We start from the raw sequence: 12,500 nt of genomic DNA on the forward strand, positions 1-12,500 counted from the left end.
CAAATATTATTATTACTGTGAATTGTTATGGCTTCTTTGCGATGTAAACATTCGATTTCAGAGCAATCGTCGCAGGAGAAGAGTTCTCTAAAATGGAATGGAATATACGTTACATGAGGATTTAAAGAGTTCACATATATATTTTTTTTTACGTTCGTACCACATGTCTGTATTAGGATGACTTGAAATGACGGGGCTTTCATTTGTGCTGAGCTCACTATGGCTGTAATCTATTCATGTTGTAGTGGTTCAATTGAAACTATTTTCGCAATCAACTCGTTAGTCACCTGCAAAACATTTCATGGAACAGCGGGACAAAAGCTACTAACGAAATCGTCACATATCATAATATTTAATGCATGTAAAGGAACTTTGTTAGGTGTCTAGTCGTTCTGGCGCAGGTGCAATAATTGGGGACACTGTTAAGAGAAATCAAGAATTAACGCAAATCACATCAATTGGTTTTTGTGTAGAGCCCGGAGAAAACATCTCGGGAATCGAACCCGCGGGCCACAGGTGGGAAGCGAGTGCTCTCCCCACTGCGCGATACCTGCACCCTTAATTAAAGGTCTAATGACATGCTTTGACTCATATTGGGAGGGGAGAATCACCTCAGGAGGTCTAAAGGTTATTTTCCTACTTTAATGGGAAGTCTCGGTAACAGCCAATGAAGATTTAGACAACGACTGTCATTGCTGCACTGATCAATATAATGACTTCTTTATTTTAAAGCGCTCCAGGCACCAGCTGTTCTCAGTGCTGCTTTTAGGTTACTATTGAGGAACAGTGCTTTTCAATATAGCTGAATCTACGATCTTCCTCCTTTGCTTGCAAAACATTTTATTTACGGGGAAAACAAGGCTTCAGCCAAGCCCACCACATTTTGCTTAAAACAGAGAATTTCGAATTCCCGTCAACTTGGCATGTACACAACATAATTATGCAGATTGCAGGAATATGTAATTTGTTAGTATGTCATTTAACGGGATAATATAACAGGTACACAACTTGATTCTGGTATGATCCTTTTGCGACAAAGTTTTAAGAAAATACGATGGAGGACCAATTTTGCACTTACCAACTGCAAGGAATGCGCCTTATTCTTGAATCTAAAAGGCAAACACTGTTTTCTCTTAGCGTGCTACACTTTGTTTTTTCTCCCGTGGCAACATTTGGAAATACTCTTGCTATTCTTGCTTTGTTGAAAGCCTCATCACTACCCGAGAATTTGAGGCAGCTTCTTTTGAGTCTTGCTTTCTCTGACCTTACCGTGGGACTGCTTGCTCAGTCAATGCTTGCGGTGGTATTGCGGATGGCAGTAAAAGAACACTACGCTCTAGAATCACTCTGTCCGACGATTTTAACCATGTGTTACTTCTTACAATTTCTTCTTGCTACCGCATCGTTTCTGAACGTAACCATCATTGCTGTTGACCGACTTCTCGCTGTCTCTCTTCACCTAAGATATACAGAGCTTGTTACTTCACGGCGCATTGTAATAGCTCTGGTAGCAACATGGTTGGCAAGTGGTGTCGCTGCTTCTTTGGTCGCCGTCACCGGGGGTGACCGATTGTTCAAAGTTGCCGTGCTTACCTTATCGACTGGACTTCTATTGACAACCATTGCATACTTTCGTGTTTACAAAGTGGCGAAATATCATCGGAATCAAATTCAAAATCAATTTCAACAGCAAAATGCCCAAGCAACGGTGCTCCTCCGAGAAAGAAAGTCCGCTTTGAATGTCGTGTTCATGTTTATTACATTTGTTGCGTGTTATCTCCCGTATGTATGCTCTTCGTTAATATTGCTAACAAATACTTCACGCGATTCCTTTTGGGAGGCAACATACGTCACATATTTCTTCATTGGTCTGAATTCGTCGTTAAATCCTTTAGTTTATTGTTGGAGGTATCGAGAGGTTCGTCAAATTGTTAAAAACACATTAAGGAAAATACTTTTTGTCGCAACCGAATAAATTTGAGAATATTAAGAGTTCCCTACTGAAATTTCTTTTAAAGCTCTTGATTGTACTCATTCATGTAGCTTGTTTTTAGTATTAAAAAATAAAATAAATTAAATTAAAACGATTAAAGCAGCCCACACATAAAATCTGCCCTTTCACCTAAATCTTTGGCTAGTGATAGGACGACTCGAACGCTTGAAAAGTCAGCTTTCAAATTTCTTTGCGGTTGTCAATTTACCATATCAACTCAGTTGATATACCCTTTCCGGTGTTCTCTTCCCCACTGACGTAGCAAAGTTCTTTAGAAAATAAATCCTTTTAACATGACGGGAAGCTTTCTACGTTATGAAACACCGCGAGGCGAACGTGTGTATGGTGCTGATAGTTTGATCAGACGAACAGCGACAACGTAACAGTGAACATCACAAAGCCTGTATCGAAGAAGATACACTCAGGTGATATTGTGTGGCACGACTGAAGAAGGATGGAAATCCAGTGGAAGTGGAAGGAGAAAAAAGAAAAGGAAATCGAGGGCCAAAACAGAGATGGATGGATAACATGAGGAAATAACTCAGTTACAGTAAAACCCGCGAGTAAGAACCTTTTTTTTAAAAACCTCTATGCCTAAAATTTGCTAGTTAGAGTCCTGCTAAACAAGAACCTATTGACCCTAAAATTTGAAACAGGTTCTTATTTCTAAAATTAAAAATATATATGTGCACTTTTGGCAAATAAGATCAATTGATTGATGTTCTGAAGGTTCATGTGATCTTCCGATGTTAGTTATTGTAGTCATTTTTACTTGAACGCTTTAATTCTGCACGATTTTGTTCCAATTTTATGTAAGCGGTAGCGAAAAACTAGCTGCTGCATGGGGGACGAAGGCCGAAAACCTCTGAATTCTGCTATCTACAACGTGATTTTTTCTTCAAAAGATAACTTAAAGAATCTTTTTAAGAACCTAGAGAGCCTAAATTTGTTAATTAAAATTTAAAAATGGAAGGTTCTTACTCGAGGTTCCTTTACTTAGGTTAATTTTTTTTAAATATGGACTTGAAGGCAACGGGTGGAAAAGCGGAAGCGAATGGAGACGACTGGCAAGGAATGTCGGGAGGAGGAGCTCCAGGAAGAGGAGAGAACTGTATGGAGGCTAATTGTTTGATGAGCTATGAAGCTGGTTTTAGATGCCGTTTGCTGAGAGGTTTGAGAGATAGTCAAAAAAGATGTTGCAGTAATTACCCAAAGATCGACCAGCTGCAGGAGTATTTTGGTTCCGCCGTACGGCAACGCTTGCTGCGAAGGGTAGAATCATATGCCCCCTCCCCCGTTCCGGGGGTTACTAAAAATTAATACAAGGAGGCTCCGCCCAAAGGTGCGACCCCATACCCTTTTATAAACTATTTTTGACAGAAAAGGTACCCCTTTGGTATACCTTCCATTGACAAATTGTATACCTTCCATTGTCATTTTCATGTAGCGTTCGATAAATTAACACGGTACAGTCATAAGGTATGGGTGTTTGATATGTTTTAATGAAACGCCCTTGTTGAAGGAAAATCTTTCGGGGGAAGAAAAGACTCCTCAACACTGCGGCTGTTTCTTATCTTTATTTGGTCCTCTCGGGTCGATCTTTAACTAGTCCTTGCTTAACTCTCTATCTGTTAGAAATACAGCTCTTTTCATATGTCCCCGATCTGACTGAACAATCAAGCGCCAATCACACGTCAAAATGACGCCCGCAAGACGCACTACGCCCGCGCGTCAGCACACCAACATACTTTTTTCCACTACAAAGAAAGTCGCCTGTCTCGACGAGATCCCACAGGTTTGCCAACACCAGACTAGCACGAACGGAACACGACAAGCCTCAAAAATTACAAGGAACGAGCCACAATATCTAGAACCAAGTTACACATCAAATTTACGGAGAAAGCGGCGATTTACGATTATTACATAACAGAGCCAAACAATAGACAAACAGAAGGAAAGGACGAGCGTGAGCGCCGCCCTTTCCACAAATTCACCCGGCATACGTGTCCCAGGCAGAACAGGACAACAACCACAATTACAGGCGTCATTTTTAATTACTCAGAAATATTAGAATATAGATTAAAAACACTTATTGAAAACCCAAAAGAGACCGCTGTTGTCATGAATGTGTCAAAGTCAAGTCAAAAAAGGCTTAGAGGTGAACTGAAAATAAGTTGCTTCCAAAAATAAAGTAAAAGACTTCGTTAGGGTAAAAACACCATAGAGTGAAACACAACCGTAATGACGCCAAAAACTAATTAAAACATTCCTAATGAAAAACTTAATTGGCCTAGCCCACCAAACACCTTTCTCGACACCTGTTCCAAACCAAATTCATGATCTTAGGAGAAGACACATTCTGATCGCAACTATACTAAAGAGCAAACCGCCATGAAATAATCGTAGCTACAATTTGTATCGTTTAAAAAAATACCCAAATGACAGATTTCCCTACCCTTTCACATACTTCGACTCGTGAAATACAACAACAACAACAACAACAAGTTTATTGTGCCCAGAGATTTAAATAAACTAAATTACAAAAGTAATTAAATACAAATATGATAACATACGGGCACCCTGAAATAACGAAAAAATTAAAAATGTCAGGGCGCTGGATCAAGTACAGTAAGTTAAATGTCAGCAGCAGCGGAACAATATGGAGACTACATAAAACACTAATTATTGCACACTCAAACATAACGCTAACATGCGCACAAACGTAACATCTACAATCTGTCAAATAATCTTGAAAAGTTAAACCCAGCTACAAAGAATTCGAATATAATGTAATATTTTAAGTTACACCTATTTACGAAGAGTATCATCTATCAATATAATATAAGATAATGCTGCTTAAGACTTAATTTAAAGTTTGGAAAAGAGGCAGTTTTAATCTGTTCTTTAATTGAAGTCCAGATCATATAGGCGCTCGAAATCTTAAATTTATTATAGTGCGTTCTAACTCTGGGAAGGTAATATGATTGTTTCGCTGCAGATCTTGTATTATATTGATGAATCTCACTTCAGAAAAGAAGGTATAAAAAAAACCAATTTACGAAGAGTATCATGCATCAATATAATATAAGTTATTATTCCTTAACACTTAATTTAAATTTCGAAATAGAGGCAGTTTTAATCTGTTCTTTAATTGAATTCCAGATCATAGGTGCTCGAACTCTTATACTTAAATTTACCATAGTTCGTTCTAACTCTGGGAAGGTAATATGATTGTTAAGCTGCAGATCTTGTGTATTGATGAACCTCACTCACTTCAGAAAAGAAGTTATCAAAAAAACCTATTTACGAAGAGTATCACGCATCAATATAATGTAAGATAATGTTAAGACTTAATTTAAATTTCGAAAAAGAGGAAGTTTTAATCTGTTCTTTAATTGAATTTCAGATCATGGGCGCTCGAAATCTTATAATAAATTTACCATAGTTTGTTCTAACTGTGGGAAGGTAATGTGATTGTTTAGCTGCAGATCTTGTATATTGATGAACCTCACTCACTTCAGAAAAGAAGGTATCAAAAACAAGAAGTAATAATCTATACATAAATAATGCAATATGATAAGAGACCAGATCATGTAGTTTAAAGTGCAATGATCAAAAAATCATTTTCTTTTGTTCTTCAGATTTTGAAAGTGTAATTGCTTAACGCTTGACTGGTAAAATTTTGACCTTTGATTTGTATCTAAAGGGTGTTGACTTTGATTGTAAGTTTTGGATTTCATGGTCCACTATTACTCACGTTCCAAACTGGCCGATTGGACCTGAGAGGGTTGGATCTAAGGAAAAGTGACTCACTAGCGTGAAATTTCAGCGTGTAAACGCAGCTTATTATATTATGCAAAACACGAGTTTAAAAGTCTGAAAGCCCGAAACTCCCGTGTCGCATAAATAATTCAGTCGCGTACACACGCATTGCATTCTTAAACGAGTGAGTCTTTGACGTCATTTTCTCCTCGATCTACCTCTCTCAAGATTTTAAAGTTAGTACTGAGGACCATTAAAGAGGCAAATTCCAGTAAAAATAAACAGGTATCTTTTTTTAATCAAGGCTTAAAACTTGTGTCACTTACTGTTCAGTTAACATAGTTTTGAAATCCAAATAAAAATAAAAATTGATTTTTTTGGTCATAGTAGCTCTTCAAAAATATTTAATTTTTTTGAATACAGGACTTGAGTGCTCATCGAATTTTGAGAAAGTCATGAGGCGCAATTGCTTTTTTTCTGTAAAACAATGAGATGTTGTAAAGTAGTTGGATAGGTGTCGCCCCACCTATCCTTTCATATAGTACCTGAAGCGGGAAAAAGGTACCCCTTTCGGGCGGAGTCCCTTCGTATAGGCCATTATTGGGAGTAGCTCCCCCCATAGACTTCAGATTGTTCCGTTATTTTTAGGTCAAGATTGAATATCGAACAACAGTTCAGTGGTTCACAAATTAGTTAACAGAGAGAAGTTTTAGCACCTCAGTCAGGAGCCCATCTGGAGCGTGCAACTTACCTATTTTCGTGCAACGGCGTTTTCACAAGTAAGGTTAATTTTTGACCTAATTCGCGGGAAGGGCTAGTCTAAAAATAAGTCTACTTGTGAAAACGCCGTTTCACAGACGCTCTATGGAAGTTGCACGCTCCAGATGGGCTCCTGCCTCAGTTTTTATCGCGTTTTCTTTTATGTGATTAGGAAAGTTGTCGTAAGGGAGGAGAACCGGAGGTTTTTTTTTTTTTTATAAGATAAACGAAAGTATATCTTGTGCCATTAACTATGAATAACTTGCAGCAGAACCTCATTAATGGGAGCGTACAATTTCATTGTATTTGTGGAACGGCGTTTTTACAGACCGAGTTATTTCTGGATTGATTTTCCCGCTAATCACAAGTCTTGCATGAGAAATTGTTACTCATGGGATTGAGAACGGTCACTCGTGCAAGCCTAATTTTATTTAAGATTTCGTCTAAAAATAGCTTGATCTGTAAAAATGACGTTACATAGACCTACATTAGTATTGGAGTTGTAGGCTCCTGGTTATGGGCTCCTGCTAGTTGCAGCTTAGTCGTCACAAATCAACCTCGTTCCCAGGACCTCTCTTGTAAGCAGCGAACTTGAGAGACCCCGGGAACGAGATTGGTCACAAATACCGCTGGTGGAAGTTTGAAAAAGTACTTGAGGCAAATTTTAGGAAGACGCTTGTATTGCCGTGTCTTTCGATGAACTTCGCACTTTGAGCAATTATTTAAATTTTGTGGTGTTCTCGAAGCCTTCGTCGTCGTCTGTACTTGTAAGTTCTCTTTCATAGGAGAATCTTTGTTGACGTTTTTGCCTCATTAGCACAAGGCTATCGTTTTCTAATCAGTCAGAATAAAGTACTGAATACTGGAAAAGAGCATTGCATAATGATCTTTAGTGAAAGCTAAAACAATGATTGGCGTTGAAGGAACGCTCTGATTGGCTACTCAAACTCCAAATATCCCGGAGCAACTCGCGCGGGATTTGTGCGCGAAAATAGACTATTGTACTCGTTGCAGGAATAAATGAGTTAAAATCTTCTTTTTGAGCTATATCATCTCATTATACTAAAACAGCTATTCACTGCAGTGTCGGTGGTTAATGGTGGGTATCTCCCTCGCTGCTTCGCAGCTCGGAAAATATCCACCATTAGCCACCTCCACTTTCGATGAATAATTGTTAAATATCTGAATAATCTTAGAGCAATAGACCGAATGCATAAATGGCGGCAAAAACAATATTCTCTTGTTTATGTGCTAATTAGCCTCCCTAGCCTCGTTTGTATGGACAAAATACAAAAGAAATATTGCTTGAGAGCGAGGCTAGTGAGTCTGACTAGCACATAAACAAAAGAATACATTTTTGGCCGCCTTTTATGCATTCGGTTAATACTGCTTTGAAAATTCGAAAGTTTACAAAGAATGCATGGGGTGATTAGCGCCTCCGCCACCCAAGAATTTATCAGTTTTCGATGGCTACTAACTGGCTCAAAGCAAGCTAAAAAAGGAGAGTTAAATAAGTTTAAATAGCATAATGCTTTCTGTGAGCAAACTCGTATGTTAATGCGACAAAATGTAATCAATGACGTCAACAAGATTCCCCCGTAGGGTAGGATAACCCAACGTTCGACACTTCTAATATTGTCGTAATCTCATTTCAGTACACTCGTTTTACAATGAGAACTTTGTGTTGAAATGTAAACAGTGAATATTTCAATTCATTTTAAAATACCAGTTCAAATACATCCTCCTTAAACCATTCAAGATATTCTTTTCAAACCTGACCGTACCAATACAAAAAAAAAACCAGTTGTATCATTTAATTAACAAATTTTCGAGGAAACGGAGCTCCTTGCTGTATAATCCAGTTCATAAAAGTAATAGGTTAAATTTAAGACAGGCATTCAATAAATAAGGGATCGACTATACACCATTTTTCGATGGGGGTTGTCTTCCTTCATCGCTCTACTAGTTTAAGAACAATGAAAGCATAATTGTAAATGGTTTGAATCTAGGAGTCATATAACTGAGTGAAGTGCGATCGTCTGGTGAGTGCAATGCCGAGAAGAACTATTTATGATGACAAAAAAAACAGTTGTTAAAAAATGTTGCTTAATGCTAAGACTGAGGCAGAAAATTCACTACACTATTGCGTTGCATGTTGTTGTTGAAAAAGACTAAATCACTACTAAACCAACAGATCATTAAAGAAATATCCCTCCCCACCCGCCCCCGATGGTATTTACAGAAACGCAAATCTGACATTAAACCCCCCATGCACCGAAATCCCCTTAGAGCGGCTAGCAAACACGTAGGAGAAAAGGAACTTCAAACACGTTGCAAGGCGAGCATCTTTTTAATTCAAAACCCGCTCATAAATTTTACTTTAAAAAAGAGTTCTCAATTTTCTTTCCTCGGCCTGGTATCTGTTGTCAAACGGACATTCTATTTTCTTTAATGTCGCTAGCACATTTCGAATACTTCATGATTTCATCAACACGCAAAGAGCAAATTGTATTAACGCAAGCAGACGGATTTGACCAATCACAGCACATGTTACAAGAGCACTTTATTACAAAATTGGATACCAACATCGTTGGCGACCCCCACTATGGCAAATCTTAAGTAAAGAAAGACGAAGTAATAAATAAACAAAAGAGGGCTGAGAATCCACGACAAGATTGCGTTAGTGTTACAGGAAAAGACTTCCTCAACCTATGATTTCAGTGTTTTCTCAATATCAAGCTAACGAGCAATTTAAAATGCCTTAAAATATTTTGAGTATAAAAACACATCATGTTTTCTATTTTGGCAAATTTAAAGCTTTTTAGCACGATTTAGTCAAACCTGTGGATATAAAACGTCAAGACACGCAAGCTCTTTCAGTAGCCCATTAAGTCCTCAATTTTCCAAATGCAGCTGTGATATGTAATTGATAGATCTACTACGTACGTCAGCGGAAAACATCGTTGTCCTAAGGATTTAGTAAAATCAATCTCTCTTTGCATTCAGTATCCTGGGGGATAAAAAAAGGGTCAATTAATTCTTTGTTTTAACCCTGATATAGTTAATTATTAATCACATTTGGTCCTCTGCGTCTCCATGGATACAGATTAGCCATTGTTTGTGTGATATTAAGCCCATTAACTTTCAGCCAATAAGATTTTAGATCTTAGTTTACGCCCACTTTGAGTTGTAATCGTGACTTAAGTGCCTTTATTAATCCAGGTACAATATCACAGCGATGGGAAACATCCTAACCGGAGAATTATCTGGTAGCTTCTCAGAGAAAGGAGGTCGTGGAAATCACTAAAGTAATTGTTCGAATCAGTGAAAAAGCGTCATCTACAAATTGCCATCTCACTCACAGGAAGTCTAACCTTGTGCTCTTTAACTTTACAGGGATATCAAATTTGATGACCAAACCACATTCGTTTACACTTAATTGGCTTTCTGAAACGCCCACAAAAGGATTGTAGCAACACTACTGGAATTAATTAAATATTTTAGAGATGCCGCATTAAATATAAGATAACATTTATTTGCTAGGCTACCAAGAGAGGAAACGCGAAGAGACTATATAAATTTATCAACTGCTGGAAGAAGCGTGTTAAGGTTTCTTTATCATCGCAGTTAAGAGCGTCAAGCAGTTAACGGTCAGGAAAGCCGTTTTCAGGCGGCATTTGATCCAATGACCACTGCCATAAGATGCAATGCTGTACCACTTCAGCTATCAAGCCAAGTGGAAACTGGCCGTTTTGAGAGTTCCTAATAAAGCCGTGAAGAATGTAGATCTTTATGAAGGAACTTGCAGTGGCCTCTGCAACAACAACAAAAAAAAAAAAAAAAAATGTGAAAACCACATGAAATTAAAAGCATTGCTGAGTAACTTCTTGTAGTTGAGTTTAACTTACTGTCAAAAGTCACAGTTCATTCAATAATCAGAAACACCTTGTACGGACAAAACCACTGGACCACTTTTCGCTCTGTAGCTTTCATATCAATAGGCGACTCTCCGGGAGGTGATCATGCGAAATCACTGACAAACCCCAAATAATATTATATCATAAACAGCAACTTATGGGAGAAATTAACTGTGCAGTTTGGGGGGATGGTAGACATTTTTAAAATTAAGAATGATTAACTCGATAAGATGTTGTCGGTCAAATCCAGTCTCAAGTTGAATCCGTTTAATTGCTAGGTTAAATTAGTGATCCTCATTTTACCAAGGTTGAATATGCAGTCTACCTGGTTTAACACTACAACGACGAGCATGCTATATTATGTTCATACACTTACCTATTCAGTCTCAACATTCCAACATAGTAAGGGAAAAAGAACTGCACGTGCACTTACCAGTACTCGAAACCGGAGCTTCTAGATTAATTCACCACTACACAATGACGACGAACATCTGCAACCCCAAACAATTCTTTTCGTGATTTACTTTTGTATGATAAGTCAATTGATATCCATGTATAATAACCATAACTAATCCTAACCTGACCCTAATTTTTCTCTAGGCTTAATTCGGGCTCCAAAAAAAGTTCCTTCAATTCATCTGAGTGCGTATTAAACCTAGGTAAAATGAAGATATTACCAATGTAACCTATTGTAGGTAAAAACGGGTTCTATCTGAGAACGGATTTTACCGCAAAATTGACACTGGGGAGAATTTATTTACGTGAGCTTTCTTCAGACGGTGCAAAGTTGTCTCTATATCAAGTTTCTTCTGAGTGTAAAATTCAAAGTCGGATTCCAAGCCGTTCTTTCCGGCAAAAAAGGCTGGCTAATTGGAAATGACTTTTAGCCTGCGCGCCGATCTTGCAAAGGGGACTGTTTGACCTTCTCGATAAACTGTTGAATCTATGAAATATTATTTGTTTCCTTTCACTTGTTAGGTTTCGATATTTGAGAGACGACGTAACTGAAAGTGTGCCATATTTTGACCTCTTAAGTGAAATGTTCAATATTATAAAAGATAATTGTCTTCGTTACAGTAGTCCTTTCCAGATCGTCATTACGTTATTTCTGAAAAAGATATCGGTATTGTAGTAATGCACTTATTATGAGAACGCGATATTTAATGATATTAATATATATTGAAAGAGACAATGCATTTTTAGATGGTTTTGTTCTTGTCGTATTATTTATATTAGCTTTAAGCCATCATAATGCGCTATATAAACAAGGATTTCAACTGATTAAAAGGTACAACTAGAACTCGCGCCCCCTAGAGAAAACGCCTTTGGTGCGCCGGGGAATTTAAAAAAAAAAATGGAGAGGACATCAGTTCTACAAATTACAATTTTTCTTGTTGTCGTTTCTCTTAGCTACAGCGCTCCAGTTGAAGATGATGACGAAGCTAGTGTTACTAAAGGAAAACCTCTTCTTGAAAAATTAGGAATGGAGCTCTACAGGTAATCAGTTTTAACTTTTTAATATTGAAAAATGTTCAAACTAAGCTAGTTTTGTTTAATGTTATAGGTCGCTTTAAATTGAATTTATTGCGCGTTAAGTTGTGTATATATCGATGGTGTCTCGGAAAGACTCGGAAACATATCCGAATGCTGGAACCTATGACTTGCCTAATTACGTTATTCTATGCTTTACCACTGAACTACATCAGACTTGTGGAAGCATGGGGCCCGTTTTCTCGAAAGTTTAGAGAGTTTTCGAGAAACGGACTCCAATCTCTTAAGCAAGGTCGACTGAAGTTGGAACGGTGGTAATCAATTTCTCACAGTTATCGTAAAATAAATGATCACAAAAGTTCCCTTTTGGCGGCTTTCAGTTGATTTAACCTGCTCCAAAAAAAACCATACTTTATGATAACAGCACTCTTAATATTCTGGTATACTTTCAGTAAAATTCGAAGTTTTAATTCATTTTATTGTGTTTCTTAATTACGCATAATCGTCAATGGAGAACTGAATAAATTTGGTTATAATTTTTATTAAATCTTCAACCTTGGATTCTCGATTCTAGCGTC

The 12,500-nt window shown here is 37.7% G+C and overlaps 1 long non-coding RNA gene across 1 annotated transcript in view; it reads left to right on the forward strand.

Moving 5' to 3' along the window:
- The first annotated feature begins 11,721 nt into the window (after positions 1–11,721).
- LOC138004063 (uncharacterized) overlaps positions 11,722–12,500 on the forward strand; it is a 3,730-nt gene continuing 2,951 nt past the window's right edge. The window contains exon 1 of the long non-coding RNA XR_011123725.1: positions 11,722–11,928. This is a non-coding gene — a long non-coding RNA (uncharacterized lncRNA). The remainder of the gene's footprint in view (positions 11,929–12,500) is intronic.

The sequence above is a fragment of the Montipora foliosa genome, chromosome 5, assembly GCF_036669935.1.
Source record: "Montipora foliosa isolate CH-2021 chromosome 5, ASM3666993v2, whole genome shotgun sequence".
In the NCBI taxonomy this organism is placed as follows: Eukaryota; Metazoa; Cnidaria; class Anthozoa; order Scleractinia; family Acroporidae; genus Montipora; species Montipora foliosa.